A 16,350-nucleotide genomic window follows, 5' to 3' on the forward strand; every position below is an offset into this window, starting at 1 on the left:
TTATATCCTCTACAAAAATTATGTCAGAATGAGATACGCCATGAGAAAAAAAGTATAGGTGAATTCACTGATCTGTATGTGGATCAAACGCTGACTGCATTTGGCAGAAGTGCACATCTGATCAGTACTGCAGCCAGATTCAAGAAAGTAAAGGGGAGAATATGGCATAGATCCACTGCTCTGATCATGCACAGAAACCAGCTGATATTTTGAGGTTACAACATGTGGCTCTTCTAAAGAGCAGACTGCAACCTTGAGGGGTTTGTTTTGGTTTGGTTTTCAACTGAAAGCTGACATGCATTACACGTGAACATTTGGAAGTCATATTGTTCATTATGCGTTACACATAATAGCTTTAACTTTTATGGTATGCAGTCATTAAATTGACTTTCAAAATAATAGAGCACTTAACAAAACCCTTACCGACATGTGACCCAATAAAGATGAACGAGCATGGTGTCTAACTTTACAAACACGGTTTACTTTAGTGTAGATGCATACATCCCTTTTTTTAAATCAGTGTGATGCTTGCAAACGGAAGCAGGCCACACTGTGATCTATGAACAGATAGACACATACAAGTATAAATTATTTCTGGCACAGATTTCTTTTACTCAAGATTCTCTCAGCAGCGGGGAGAGATCCGATACGTGAAACGGTAGGCCCCGGCCAATTAGTCTGTGACAGATAAGAACCTTTCCTTAATCTGTGCTGTTGGGTTTATATGTGGTCTGTTCCTTCGGTGATTTCATGATAGCCCTTTGCCCTCACTGAAACCCAGCTTTTATCAGCTGGGATCCTGGCGTTCTTTCCAGGTGCAGCAAAGAAATATCCCATTTGGAACAAATGAAGTATGATATGCGGGCCTTGCTTCTGTCTTATGGGAAGGAATGCTTTTGTAGTTCTACTCCTCAAAAAATCTAACAAGGAAACAAACTAATTTATTATGCACACAAGTGTACCCTTTCAAAGCACCACAGGGGGACTCAACCAAGTAACATCCATTAATATCTGTAACAGCAGCAAGACTCAAGTGTGCTGCTTTGGAAATTTGCCTTGCCATAGTTGTGCAGAAAAGGTTCCTTTAAAAATAGTCAAGAAGAGTTTAGAAAATCTCCTACATCATTACTATCTTGCATTGCTTTTGATATCTGTGCATTACTACAGTCTCCAAGTTAAGAAAAGTAATGTTTTTCTAAGACGACATCCCCAAGGTACATAAAGACCTGTGGGGTATGCTAGACCGTTGAGATGGCAAAATCACTCCACACATTAGTTCATGCTCCAGATAGAGGAACTTCTAAAAATTAAGACTAGTACTTGCGTTATTCCACCACATCAGCAAAAGCAGCACCTCACACTTTCCTCAGTAAGAATTTAACAGCATAAACCCAAATTTTCATTTACATCCATAGAAAAAGTCAAAGATGCCCAAGTTTCTTTCCCTTGCATCTTGTGGCTCTGGATAGAAAGAACTAGGAAGGCTTTATCTTACATTATGGGAGTGGCAGGAGAAGGAAGGAAGGAAGGAAGGAAGGAAGGGGGGGCAACGCTGCACATCCTCCAAGAGCTGAAGAGGAGGGATGACTCTCAGGAGCAGCTGGGAGTGAAGAGCAGCCGCTTTTCCCTGGGGCAGGAGCTCTGAGGGACCGCTCTTAGCTTCCACTGCTCTTCCAGTCTGGGAAAGACACTAGACCTGCCATCCTTGGAGATTCACTGATGGGAGAGCAGGTGGCTGTCAAGAATTAGTGGTCATAGGTGAATTCTGAGCTCAGGAATGTCTGATGGTTGTACTTGCTCCTGAAAAGTCTCCAACCAAGAAAACCAACTCATTTATTCGACAGGCAGGGGGGAACGTAGCCTGGTGAGCTCAGAGGCTGGGGAAAGGCTATTCTAGTGAAGCAGCTGTTACTGTCCAAGGGTCTGGCTTCTGCAGCCAGCAGGATTCCTCATTACTTCCGACCTCAGATCTGCTACTGAGGTATACAGTTTCTACTACTTAAAGTAGAATCATAGAATAATTTAAGTTGGAATGAACTTCTGGATGTCAGCTAGTTCAAACCCTTGCTCAAAGCATGGTCAACTTCAGAGTTAGATCAGGTTGTTCAGAGACTGTCCTGTTGAGTTTTGAGGATCACCACGGACAGAAATTCTGTGGCCCTTCTGGGCGACCCTTCCTGTGCTGATCCACCCTCATCATGAGCATCCGAGAGGTACAGATGAATTAGAAGACCTTACCTCTTACAGAAGGAAGATACTACTGAGCAGCAGATGAGCCAGCTCCTGATCCAGCTTGCTCCAGGGTCCTGGCAGTATTTCAACAAAGGGAACAGCTTTGAGGGAATTGGATGCCATCCCTTTCCACTTATTTTGGTCAGTGGGGACCGAGACAGGAAGATTCAGAATCACTCAAAACAGACGTAAGTGAGGACTCCATAGTCCCATTTTACGCAGCCTTGTGGGCCCACAAGGAAGTACTCCCACAGTGATGTTTCATGTCGCTACACTCAAGCGACCTCACCAGGTATGTTTGCAGACCATCCCTTCTCCTCCCCTCCTCTACTTGGTTTCCACACAAAGCAAGCCGTGGGTAGCTGGAGGACAGTCCTCTGGGTGCTATAGAGATTATTGGCCCCACAGACAAAAGCAGCCTCAGTGACCTGGTACAGAAAATACTAGACCAAATGTTGCAGGAAGCAAGAACTACCTTCTCATATACTTCTATCTTAAATTAAAGCCCTGGCGCAAAAAAAAAAAAAAAAAAAAAAATTCTTTTTGGTACAGTAGAGAAAGAATTACTTTAGAGGCCTTACAGGAGGGATTTTTTCTTTCTTGTTGTTGTTAACTTGATTTATTTGTACGTATCCTTAAAAGTCTCAGTCAAACTTCACACAAAAATTATTTCCAACAAAAGAGGTTCATGCTTCTGGACAGAAAACAAGTAAAACTCAGATTCAGATTCCTCCTTTACTTCTGTGACCTGGGGCAACTACTGCTGCCTTTTAAAATATGCGTACTTCTCCTGTCCCTGGTGATTGTTATTAATACAGTTTAGGGAAAGTGGTGATAAAGATCAATCCCCTACCCAGAAAAGAAACATTAACTGCTTCTTTCATGTCTTCCATAGTGAGTGAGCAGCTACAGTTTCAAATGATCCCCAGATGTTTACTACTTCTTGTGCTCAAAAGCAGTGTAGCTTTTCTCCAGAGCAGCTGTGCCATGTTGGGTATTTCTGGTTATCCTGCAGACTTCAACCTCTTGTCCTCTGAAGAAAATGTAAAGGTCAAACAGAAAGCCTGCGTGGTGTAGAAGTCCCCAGTGAAAAATAAACCAAGGACGGTCTCTTACCTTTGGCCAACTTAAGCTATGCCTCTGCATGCTAAACAAAATATTCAAGGAATTCCTACAGAGATGGGTATGCGAACATTACGGGCTTTTCGCTTAATTACGGAAAGGTTTAATGATTCCAGTAAGAGAATAATCACTGAGGGCTCTCACAAAAACCATGCTATTTTTCTGGTTCTTTACAGCAGTGTTTTCCTATTTCTTTATTCTCACTCAGAGCTCGGACATCTCCTCCTCCCTAATTCCTCCTGTCTGGAGTCCTTTCTTCACGTGGTCACAAATTTCTGCCTGTTCAAATAGATTTCAGGGCCAGTGTGGCATAATGTGGATTTGGAATCGGGTGGTATCTGTTACATATATGTTATATATCTGGAATCAGGAGATACTTGTTATCTGTTCTATTATTCTTGGTCTGGCCTCTGAACGCAGTGTGACCTGGGTAAGTTCACTCTTTTCCATGTCTCTGAGCTAGGTGAAGATCCAGAAAACTGGAGCAGATCAAACATCCTACTTATTTTTAAAAAAGAAGGGGGGAAAAAAGGCATCTCAGGAAATGATAGTACAGACAACCTAATTTGACTATCTGGGAAAACATCTTGAAAAATTATTACTATCAATTTACAGACACCTACAGTACTGTAAGATGAAAAGCAAAGATTTATCAAACCCAAATGCTTACCTAGCTTACTTTCCTTCATTTACTACCAGCCTGGTGAAGAGTGGGAGGATTGCAATGTAAATTTGCATGGCATAACAAAGCTTTTGACACAGTCCAACATACAAGTCCCAAAAGCAAACTGGGAGAGATGGTCAAGATTAAACAACAGATGCACGGTTGTTCGAGGAAAGAAATACTCAGAAACTTGTTATCAGTAGTTCGCTGGCATACAAAGAGATACTAAAAGGAGAGTCTACCTGGTGTGCACGGTGTACATGACAGTATACTATTTTACAATAGTAGCAAACAGTAATTACAATATTAACATTAATAAACAAGATCACAAAAATGCCTTCCAAAGCGCATCATTTTCTGGAAACATTTAACGCGACAGAAGGGATTCTTTTCTTGAATTTAAAATACATTCTTTATTGCCTATCTTTTTTTGCTGTACTGATTGTTTCTTCTTAGAACAAACACGGAAAAGTATAAATTAAGCTTCCAAGTTTCACAGTTTACCACGTCAACTGGCCCTGTGGTCAGTGAAACTTACCTCCATTAAGGAAAATCCTATGTGTGATTGGCAAGTCAGGTCATCAGGAACCACAGTAAGGAGGACTCATCACAACATTCTGCTTTTTACATACAGATTATTCTCTAACGCCCTAGAGAGCGACTGCAGTAAGGTACTTTACTCTTACACCGTTGAAAAATGTGTTGTTTTAGAGATGAAATAGCGCTTATATTAGAAAGCTACATATTACACAAAGAGAAAATAAGCTGGCTACTAAACCTGGCCCTCATGAACCTTTAAGAATTTTAATAACCAGAAACAACAACCAAAAATTTCACCTTGCCATATCACTGAAGACAAACTGACCTGCTCACGCTGCTATCCTGAAGAACTACGGTGGCTGCAGAACCTCTCGGCAAAGGACTCGCTTCATGCCTGGGCTGCTGCGCCCTTGGAAACGTTGACTTGCCTGCTCGTTCTCAGAAGTGATAATGAGCAGCTGGGGGAAAAAAAGGTTTTCTGTTTTAAATTGATATTGATTTCCTTCTACTTTTGGTTACATTATAACAGATTACTACAGCAAGCCAGCAGGGCTATCACTATAAAATTGTCAGATAAGGCCCTGAGTAAACACAAGAATCAAACTTTGTAAGTACTGGTAATATATTATTCATATTAGATACACTATTTTTATATATATAATATAAATATACAACACCTATAGCTATACCTAATACTATACACCTAGTATACTATATACAGTATGAACCTATTGCAAGACTAAAACTATCTTATTCTTTCACCTCCCCATCACTGATTTTTCAAAAATGCCAACTAACGAGGGAGTGTAGTCCACCTAAATTTGTAAACATGACGATAGCTAACAGAAAAATGAAATGAACAATATACTTCCTCCTTAGCTACTGCGTACTTTATGTTTTCCCACATGTGTCCAGGTAAAGTCACCATGGAAAAATCAACCCCCAGCTGTTTGGCAGTGGCTGTATTCCTTGAACAGGACACTAAACTGTTTGCTTACTTCATCTTCACAATTGTGGCTTCCCACTGAAAGAAGCATCAAACCCAAACATTCACTGGTAGCATTTATGTAAACACATGAGAAAAGTAAGGATGGACGAAGGAAAAGGAGTCCTCCAAGTTAGACAATGTTTGTAACATTAATAGGTACCGTTACAAGCAAGAAACAGAAAAGTGTGCTGTTAGGCTCAGAACACAATAAATAGCAAGATTAAGAACATTAAGAACAATTTTCATTCTACTTCTCTTTCCTTTGCACTTGTCCTAATTAGTCCCTGACGATGTGAAGACTTACCTTTACTAATGCTTAGTCCCTCTGGAAGCAATTAATGCTGATAAAAACAGGCACTTTCCAAGAGCTTTAAACAGATTATTATCTGAAGAGCCCAACAATTTTGTCATTATCATAAACAGGTAAGTAAAGCAGAAGAAGATCATGCTGTACAGGGCATTAACATTTTTTTACCTTCTTGGTATGCACTGTTTCTTTCCCTCTCTTCTTGTGAGGAACATTACCTGGAGGATTTAGTCCTGCACGAACAGCAGAAATGGAGAAAAAATAACCCCAAATCATGGCAGGACTCAAACCCAATCTCTTACACCTGATACAACTTAGAAGCTGTAATGAAAAACAAAAGCCTCTGATCCTAATTTCAGGGCAATTATTCTGATTGAGCACTCAAATAACTGAGCTGAGCTCCTCTTTTTGATTAATGCAAAGATGCCAATTTGACTTAATTGGATCAGACCATATGGAAATGAAACTTTTGCAGATATTGTTAAAGTATTTCTTTCATGCCAAATAGGCAGGCTTAAAATTGATTCTCTGGTCACGTGCGATGGTCAAAATTAACCAAGTTGTTAAGTCTCTGGAGGAACAGAACCAAAATACTATCTGAAAGGTATTTTGAACAGACTCCATGATCATGCTGTCTTTACTGTGTGAGAGGAAAGCTGGCTGAATTTGGCTGTTGTTAGCAGATAATTTGTCAGATTGCCTTACCGTTATGTTACCTTACATACGGTCTAACTGCCGTTGCTACACGCGCCACAGCTTCCAGTCGGTAACCAGTTTTAGGTAGCCCTGTGTTCTCTCCTTCCTACTGCATAAGTGGTATCATTTAGACAACACAACTGTGCGTGTTTTCAGTATTTGCCTAAGGGGCTTTTAAATTTTAATATTACAAGAGCATCCACTGAAAGTTTTCTGCAGCGTATGAAATAATTTGACCTTATTATCTTTGCTGATACTGAGAACGTAGTAGGATGGCCCTTGCACACAATAATGTGTTCCCACAGTGGGAGCAGGAAGGTTTGAATGAGACTCTCTTAACACAGCACAGTTCTTCCAGTTAGTAGCCTGGCTCAACATAAAGCTACTCTTTATTCGACTTCATTTACATTTAATTATGAACAGACCAGTACCTAGTCCATATGTGAAACATTGTCATCTGTTAGCATATAAATGTTAATAAATGTTGAGTTAATAATCTATTAATACTAGATTAATATTAGTCATAGGTTTGTTCAAATTGAACTGTGAAGTCACTTATTCAATTATTCCTGACTATATACAATTTTTCTTTTATGTAAAAATCATGTTACTTACTGATACATTTCACCCAGCTTGTCTAAAGGAGGTGGGAAGGCTCTGAAATGCATACACCACAGACAGAGGTCTTCCAATGTAGAGGCCGATCTTGCCTGCTGAGAAAGCTGAAAAAACAATAAAGTGCAGAGTTGATTCTCTGTTTCTTGGGAAAAGGCACATGTGTAAGTCTAAGAATTAAATACAAATTGGAGTATCTCTTCCATAGCCCTGAAATGGAATTGTGAAAGAGACACTGAAATGTCCAACTTAGAACTATGCTGACAATTGGGTATTGTGCCTTGCTGGGACAAAATGGTAGAAAAGCTGGAAAGCAATTTCATTAATAATTCCCACACTGTTTTCTCCTGCTTATGATTCATTTTATTTCAAGTTTTCTTTCCCCCTTCCCAAGTCTTTCACCTTTTTGCTTTAGCACTTTAAAAGAAATCTTTCATTTACAGATTTTCATTTCTTTTCCCCGTTTTTGCCTGTTTCATTTCCCTCCCATTTTAGCTCAGGGGAAATTATTTTTCAAAATTAACTAGATGGCTATAGAGGAGAAAAATGTGAACACAGGAAAAAATACACATGATGATTGCAAAACTAATCTTTTTAAGAATTGCAGAAATATCCTCAACATTTTAAAATCGCTTTCATTGATGGGGATCCTACTTTAAAAAGAAAGTCTATTCTCAATTATTAAAATTTTGCTCCAAAATACTGATCAGCTCAATTATAACTGATTATGGGACCACCTGCTTACTTGCAACATCAAGGATTTCCTGAGTCCTCACAAGCTAAGTCGTCCTAAAAGCAAGAATGACTTGGTTTAGCGAATTGCGTAGGCCACCCGGTGAGGACGTCCAGGGAAGCATAACAGAAACGAGCTTCCAGTCACACACCTCCTTAGGATTAACTGGCTAGTAAAAGCCACAAGGCAGGAACCAACAGTCCTTTCCTGTCCCCGAGAATACGTTACACCCGTGGCTCTTTGTAGGAATTCAGATACAAGGTCTTCATTCACCCTTGAAGCAGAAAAGGCAACAGCACACCTTGAAGCGGCCATGACAGGAATGGGACTAAATTGTATGCATATAATTAAAAATGGATTTATGGACTTCCCAGAACAGGACCAGGTTCCAACAAAACATCCTTCTGTCTGCCCGTCACCAGGAAAGGTGATTACACCTCTAAGATATTATTAAAGGTGATGAGACTAGGGGGCTTTTTACATTTTCTTTCATATCCAAAATTATTCAGGTGTCTTTTTTAGGTGTTATTTTTGTATAGATTAGCTTGTGGTTTCCATCTGAATTCTCAATGCAAATGCAGCTGCAGTGTGACCTCAAACTTTTTTTTTTCCTTTGTTTTATTTTTATTACTTAACACAGATTTTAAGATAGGAAATAATAGCAAGCTTATTGGGCTTGAAGACAATCCCTCGTGGTACGCATTTGAACTAGGGTATAGCTGTTAATATGTCTGCGATACAATTCCCCACAAGTGAAAGTTAGCCAGAGAGCCTGCTTACTCAAAGCAAAAGAATGGTTAGGGCAAATGTCCTGGGATCTGTAAAATCTACTCTTTCTAAAATTAATCTCCTTAACTCTATGAAAGAAGGCTATGAGAATTATGCACCTGGGAAGTTGCAAAGAACGCTACATTATAGTTTGCTAAAATGGACCAAATTCTTTCCTCATGCAGACTTCTGAAGTCCATGGAGTTACAAAAGCAGTGGTTTTGGCCTGCAGCATCTGATGGGTCACCGGGGTAGCAGATCTTAGGGATGCTACATGCAGCATTACTGTAGGATATAATTTTGTAACAGGTAACAAAATAGCTTTAGGAAGCTTTACAGTAAAAGGACATGCTTGTACCTCTGAAACATGGGCACTTTCTGGCATAGTCTAACCTATTTCTGTGAGTAGGTTTGAAACCCTTTGGGCATGCTCAGCGTCAGAGTAACTGAGTCTACAAATCGCTCCATTGTGCTACCCGCCCACACAACTATCCCCCAAAATACAAACTGGTGACAAGGGTAGACACTGTCCGGAGACGACTCCTGATCTGTGCAAACCCAAATCAGCTCAAAAGGACGGACAAAACTACAGCTTAACAATAGTACACTCTCTTTCCCCCTTTCTTCTATTTCAAACCATGGCACTTTCTTGTGTGCCCCTGTTGAAGTCGTAAGCACCAAGGACACCGTTTTAGAGTGTGTAGAAAGAACAAAGAATTGTGTTTTGTGTCCTGTACACGAGATGGACAGTAGCAAAATAGGCGATCTGCTCTTCTTTAGTCAGATAAATTTTTAATCTAACTGCAATAACGGCATCTCGTCAAATTATACCTGATTTAACACCTTTCCTAAAACACACAGACTTCTAAAATAGGAATTAGAAAGAGTTGAAGGACCACATAGGTATTTCTGTTTCATTCTTTACTTCATGAAATGTTCTGGATGCAAAGCCACTTAATTGTATTTCAGCATCTTGTTCTACAAGATACAGATCTTACTTTCTTCAAATATTGTACACTTCTGAGGCTGAACAGCTACCTCAACACCTCCATGAATCCCAGGATTTTAAAGGCAGACATTTTTCTTCCATGGTGAGAAGACTGTAAGCGCCATCTGATAATACTGAGATTACACGTAGATCCCGACAGATATCAATAACACACGCGCACATACATACGGTTCTTATGTTGTTGTAGTGCCTTGTCACATCCCTCAGGAATGAAGGCACTGTTCAGTGAAAGACTGCAGATAAAGTGAGCATGACCTACAGCAACGATGACAGAGCCTGTGCCCTAAGTAATTGCAGTCAGACAGGATAGAAAGCTAAGCTAACAGAAAAATGTGGCGGAGATGGGCAAGACGGTTGCAAAATGAAATAAATAGGGTTTAGCAGAAAGCAGAAAGCTGAGCTTGTCCTTATATGATCCAAGCTACATTTGCAAGCGAACACGCTTTCTGCTACTAGAAATAAAGATCTCCACTGACAGTGTTTTACATGAAACTGGAGGGTAATCAGTTATTTAAGACAGAAATAAAATGAGTGCACGAAGCACTTTGCAGAAGCTCATACAAACCACTGTAACACTTCTGGCTTACTGAACACTCTGAAACAGACACTGAACATTTCAGCAGAAGTTAACCCAACTCAAGAGTCCTTGAAATTGGCTTTTGTTTGTCACCCATAGATTATCTACTCTCATGACCCCTCCTTCCTTTCTGCACTCTCTTCTTTTATTACTATTCATGATTTGTCAGCAGCCAAGACGTTCCTCTGGGTTTCAGTGATGAAGTGCTTCATTTGGACTAATTGTTGCATTTACTTTAAAAGACAAAGGAATATGTCAAAGCACATTTATTCTTTTGAGGCCACTTTTGGATATCTGTTGCCAGTCGTTACGATTTTTGAAAATGAAAATCAAAGATATAACTTTCAAAAATATTTTAAAGTCAGAGCAACACACACTACAGATACTACAGAGACATGGTGAAGAGAACATCAAAGTTCTTGCATTTGTGCCACTACACATTTCGCCTTAAGATCACTAATTTTCCCAGACCACCTTGGCAGATCTCAGACATGACACCACTGAATTAAGGCTCTTCATCCTCTGCTCCCTAGACAAACAAACAAGATACAACACAGCAATGTCTGCTGTAAGCAGAGTAGAGGGTAAGAGCAGAAGAGAAAGAAATAGGATAAACTGGTACAGGAGACCTATAACATCAGGACAGTAGAAAAGAGGCAGGAATTTGGGACTCGAAATGGGAACAAAACAGTACTGTGTGGAAATATTATTAGTAGATGGGAGGAGGAAACAGTTGTTGAGCAGGCATAGGTTGTCATAGGACTTCAGGCCTGAGAGTACATACCATGGATGGGTAACTTTGCCCAATCATCTAGCTATGCAGGCTCTTGCATTAAGCTTTAACTGAGCTGTATTGTCTAAATAAATGGGAAAGCAGGTTTCACTCTTAACTGCAGTGAAACTGCACCTGCTTACATTTCAGTTGAATTTGGTGCTCAGTTTCTTTTTATTTCTTCTCTTCTTGGTACAGATAATGGCCCTCTCCCATCCTGGGTGAAGGGAAACACAGATTAAAATGGCTTGGGGGGGGGGGGGGAAATTAAAATTAATTAAAAATTAACTCACATTTGAGAGAGGAGTTTGACATGGGCTATAGACAAAAGCCAGACTAATAGCAGAGTAGGTATTTTTAGGTATTCACTCCCAAGTTGTGTTTCAGGGACGACTGACTTATGTCTCAGCCTGGTCAATCATCTCCAACTGTTATGCTGGAAAATATTAAGCTATACGTTCACCTGACACTGTACGTCATGGGTTGCAAGAACGTGGTTCAGGTTGAGCATGCTCTGTTTGTCAAAAAAAAATTCTGTAAATCACTATTTTAACGTGTACTTTTCCTTTGGCCGTACCTGGACTGCTATCCATTTAAACTGTTCTCTAGTCTCCCATCCCAGTGCCTTTGTGGCTAACAGATTAAAACTCTACTACCAAGCAAATGTAATGCACCTTTTTATTAAGAACTTTTACGGCATTACTTCCTTATTATATCAGTACTTAATAAGAAGAATAATATTCACAGCTATTTGAACTCAACCATTTGCATGTTTCTGCATACTATACAGTTGTTAAGGGAATACAGAATAAACCTCTATGTCATACTTTCTTAAGCTGAACTTCTTGCCTCGCTGACAACAAGCCACCTGTGATCCTAATTCTCTGATACATTATAGGCTTTTGTGCAAGACTAAAAGGAGCTAGTTTGGTGCTACAGCTGATTAACCCTGAGACAAGTAGAATAAATAAAGGAAAAAAGACTTAATTTTCACAGTTTACAATTGTGGCGCGTACCCTGATACCATACACAGATGAAACTTAATGGCTTTTATTTATTCTTGTTCTTTACGGACAAACCAATTAACGCTATTGTGTGAAGCATACTCTACTTGCCCACTGTGTCCAGTCTACTGAAAAAAACCAATTCCCATTATTTTGATGTACCGCCCTAGCACGATCTCTAGTACATCGTACCTTCACATGATGCGTGCAGTGGAGTCTGTGGCAGCTGCTAAATCAGTATTTAGTTCACTGATGCGAGACACCAAATTGAAAGAGATTGACTCGGTGTCCTGGGCATTCTCCTAGCCATAAAATGTGACATACTTTGACTACTTAAGTATTGCTATCTGGAGGAGTGACAAGTTTAAGGGGAAGATGTATTATTGCTATCAGCTCTATTGTGCAATAAAACCTGTGTTCAAGTAATGGTGCCTGCATACAGCGTATTTAAACCAATATTCTTTTAGTTGGAGCAACTTAGTGTGTTTCTTTTCTTTCAAGGACATTACCGAGTGGAAATAAGTTTACACATTATTCCACAGCTACATCTGAAGATAAAGCAGCTCAGTAGTCTGGAGATGCAGCTGGCAACATCCACAGTTACGTAAGTGGCTGTGTACTCTGAAAGTCGGCTGCAAAGTTTTCAGGGATATGGCCACATTTTCCCCTGTTTAGTATTTACCAACTTTAAGATTTCTTATTTGTTGTCTGTCAAACCAATATTTAAAAACAGAAGACACTTGAATTTTAAATGGAATTACACTGAGAATTTGCCTGTCACACTAAAGAATAGACTTGTTCATTTGATATTTTTCTTTATATAGACCAGAAAATAAATAGTATACCTGCATTTTGCCTCATGTACTTGGGCATACTTGTATAAATGTTGCTTCTCCTCATCTTGAAGACAAACAGATTGTAGTTTTTGACTTAATATTTGAACAAACCTGAGGAAAAGCTCTTATACAAGCAGTTCTGGTTTCTTCCTGGGAATTCAGTGAACCTGTCATTCATAAACCATTCAGGCTGCATAAAGACTTGAGCTCCAGCTCAGACTGTAAGGAGCAAAGAGGATTTTGACGCCATAAGACAAATGGAACGGAGCTGTCCTGGCTCTCTCCGGTAACCACAGGAAGACCTTAGATAATTTGCCTGCATTAGACACCCAGCCCTCGGATGGCCTACAGCAGGTGAGGCGAGTCCCATACAAGAGCAGCCCTTCCTCACTTCTTATGTGATCAGCTGAAACTTTAGTGCATGTCCCCAACCTATTCCAAATGTAGTGATGCATAAGAAGCTAACAGTTGCATTTGAATGTTAGTCTGATTTCAAGTTTACAGTTAATACTGAATTAAAAATTGTTCTGATTTGCTAACGTATCATTTCCTCTAAAACCTGTTCGTGTTTCGAAAGGGATGTATGTATTAATTCTCAACTCTAATATTAAAGAAGTACCTTGCATGGGCTAAGAAACAAGCAAATAGCTGATATTGATGATGGCAGGACCAAAAAGAAATTCCAGTACTCAAGTATAAAATCAACTCTCCAGCAGCAGCCTAGCACTCTGCTTGATTCTGGGCCTGCTGGCCAGTCTGAAGATTTCTCCACAGGGCAGAAGAGGAAAGATTATTGAGTACATAAATCATCTTCTTCCCCCAGAGTATAACCCATAAAGTCTACTTATTCCGAAGTGAGTTCTGTGGAGGCAGATCCTGTAACACCATGCTTCAAAAAGTATTCACTAAAAGTCTGTGACTGAAGTCCAGGACTGCAGTTCAAGACCACATTTACAGGCACCTGACAGGCATTGCATTCACCATGCCAAGCAACCCATCTAGAGGAACGAACGCTACTTCGTCCAACAGGCCGTCATCTTTGTAATCTATTAACTTTCCACATCACCCCTTCCCTCCTGCCTTCTACTATTCCATATTCCCACATAGGCAAGGAAATACCGAACTTTTTGCTTTCTTTCACTTCTCTAACTTCATAATTTCCACCAGCTTGCTATCATCAGGTTTACTCAAGGCAGCTTCCTCAGACCAACAACCTTTTTCTGACAGAGTAGAACCAAGAAAGAAACCAAGAGCGAGCCTAAGGCTTTCCTGGTAAGACATGCTTGTCCCATCTCAAAACCTCGCTGAGCACAAGGTTTTTCCCTTTTATTCTTCGTTCACATTACTCTAAGAGTTTCAAACACATAATTTTTGGTACTCTGGTACATTGCACCTTTTGTGCAATGTCAATAGCTTTTATTTCAAGCTCCAAGTCAATAGCTTTTCTTTCTTTTCCAATTTCACACTCTACTCCTGCCCCTTTAGTTTCTGTCTTTCTAGGCAAATAAGTAGTTTCCCTTCACTACAGTTTGTCATTGGTTTTGTTTTCCTTCTTTTTTGTCTTTTGTACAGCCTGTCTCTTCATGTTGGTCTCCTTTGACTTGATTCCACACTGTAGCTTCCTTCCCGGAATATTTGCAATGCTTTGATCATTCTCTTCTCTCCCCTCGTTGTTCTGTTCCTCAACTGAGAAAGACATATTGTAAGAGCAGAAGCTTTCCATTCTAGGTAAGAGGGCAATTTTCTCCTTGGAGACACTGTCTGTCCTGTCCAGTTTTATATTTTGCCTTGTTATTGATATTAAATTGACAATGAACGTTCACTACTTATGGAAACTGGGGACATAATTCTCACCATAAAACATTTACTGGTGTAAACCCAACCCAGCAAACAAATTGATATATACAATGGGAACAGTATAAAAGCTATCAGCAGGGCACAGGTTTATTTTATGCAGATGTACAGTTTGCATATTATAGGACTCAACAGCACTCAAGTTTCCAATAACTTCTTTTTTTGCTTGACCAATTTTCTTCATTACTTATAGGTCCCTGCAGAATTCAGAGCTGTATTACAAACGTATACATTACAGAAGGAACACAGCCTGACATGCATAGCTTTTTAATAAGGTTTTCATCAGCTGCTTTTACAGACATTTTTTTCATTTCTCTTATGCCCTGCTTTTAATGTCTCAGTCTTCATTTGATACTGTAAAACAAAAGGAGTGGAACATTACCACAGAACGTGTTCGCGGCTGAATATAAAAATAATCACACAATGCACTTGAAGCATGAAGGCTCAGTAGGCAATTTCTGTTCCTGTTTGCATATGCAATCTATGCATCTAGATTGGAAAAGTTATCCTCTCTTCCTATAGCAGATTAACCCCCCCGAAAAAGCATCCTCAAAGCTTAGATTTGTATATCAAAAATAATCCATATTAAGTCTAACATTCAAAGGCAAGCATGCATATTTGTGCAAAGAATTTTGGGAAATCTTCCAAGACCTGCACTTGTCAAACTGTACACCACAAGTTGATGTTCTGAACTCCCTCCATCTCAAAGGATATGAACCAAAATAAAGTGTCCTTTTGTCACAGAAGAGTGATGGTGATGTTCTAAATTTTAATTATTTGAGGTAACAAAGTCAGCAAAAATAAAAAGCAGTTCTCTATCCTACCACAGATGTCGATGAAGTGAGTGCCTGATGGCTGTCAATTCAGGTCCATCAGGGCCTGAGGCAAAATTATTCTGTCTCCAGGACGCAGCTCTGATTCATACCAAAGAAGTATATTTTAGGTGTGGCTACATTTGCTAAAGAGTGATCTGTACCCAAAATCAAATTGGTTGTCACGATCCAAACATTTAAGGAAAAGTAGAAAACCCCTGCTCATTTTCTCAGCTCACATGTCAATACCAGTGGTGAGAGAATCAGTGGGATGCATCCAATATACCCCGTCAGCTAAGCTTTCCCAGCAGAAAAGGGGTCGAAAGAAGCTGTAGTACATTTTTTTCTAGATGTTTTCTTTGGTGTGGGGTATAACTTGTGCTCCCTCTTCAACATGAGATGCTTCGTGATATGAAGGGGAGAAAGAGAGCGAGGCTTCACACCCTGGGGTCAAAGGAGGTGAAAAGTAAGCTTGCAGTGGGATTGCATCAGTTGGCAAATACACCTCTACTCACTTCAGTGGATTTCTATCAACGATCATTCTTACTAAACCTCTCTTTTCCTTAGCTCACAGCTTAGCTCTGATGCATGGGGTTGGCTTTGTCCCAGCTACGTTCTACCTCTGGCAGTTATGATAGATGAGGGATTCAGATTCATGACCCCTTTACTTGCATTTGAAACAGACTACAACATTCTGGGCAACTCTGGTTTATTTTTTCCAGCCACGTAAATATCAGCCGGCATCATGAAATCTGACCTGCATTAGCTCAGATCTGATACCCACCACTGATGCACTGCTCACAGCACTGCCAGAAGAGGGT

At 39.9% G+C, this 16,350-nt stretch overlaps 1 long non-coding RNA gene across 3 annotated transcripts in view; it reads right to left on the reverse strand.

Annotated features, from left to right (window-relative positions):
- The window catches only part of LOC148051590 (uncharacterized), a 134,996-nt gene that overhangs the window by 61,320 nt on the left and 57,326 nt on the right, over positions 1-16,350 (reverse strand). For all 3 annotated transcript variants that reach the window (XR_015699591.1, XR_015699593.1, XR_015699592.1), the window contains exons 9-11: positions 7,165-7,271; positions 6,022-6,086; positions 4,884-5,016 (exon numbers count right to left, since the gene is read on the reverse strand). This is a non-coding gene — a long non-coding RNA (uncharacterized LOC148051590). The remainder of the gene's footprint in view (positions 1-4,883; positions 5,017-6,021; positions 6,087-7,164; positions 7,272-16,350) is intronic.

This window comes from Nipponia nippon, unplaced genomic scaffold (assembly GCF_047370975.1).
Source record: "Nipponia nippon isolate SJK-2023a ecotype South Korea unplaced genomic scaffold, ASM4737097v1 scaffold_6, whole genome shotgun sequence".
NCBI classification, from domain to species: Eukaryota; Metazoa; Chordata; class Aves; order Pelecaniformes; family Threskiornithidae; genus Nipponia; species Nipponia nippon.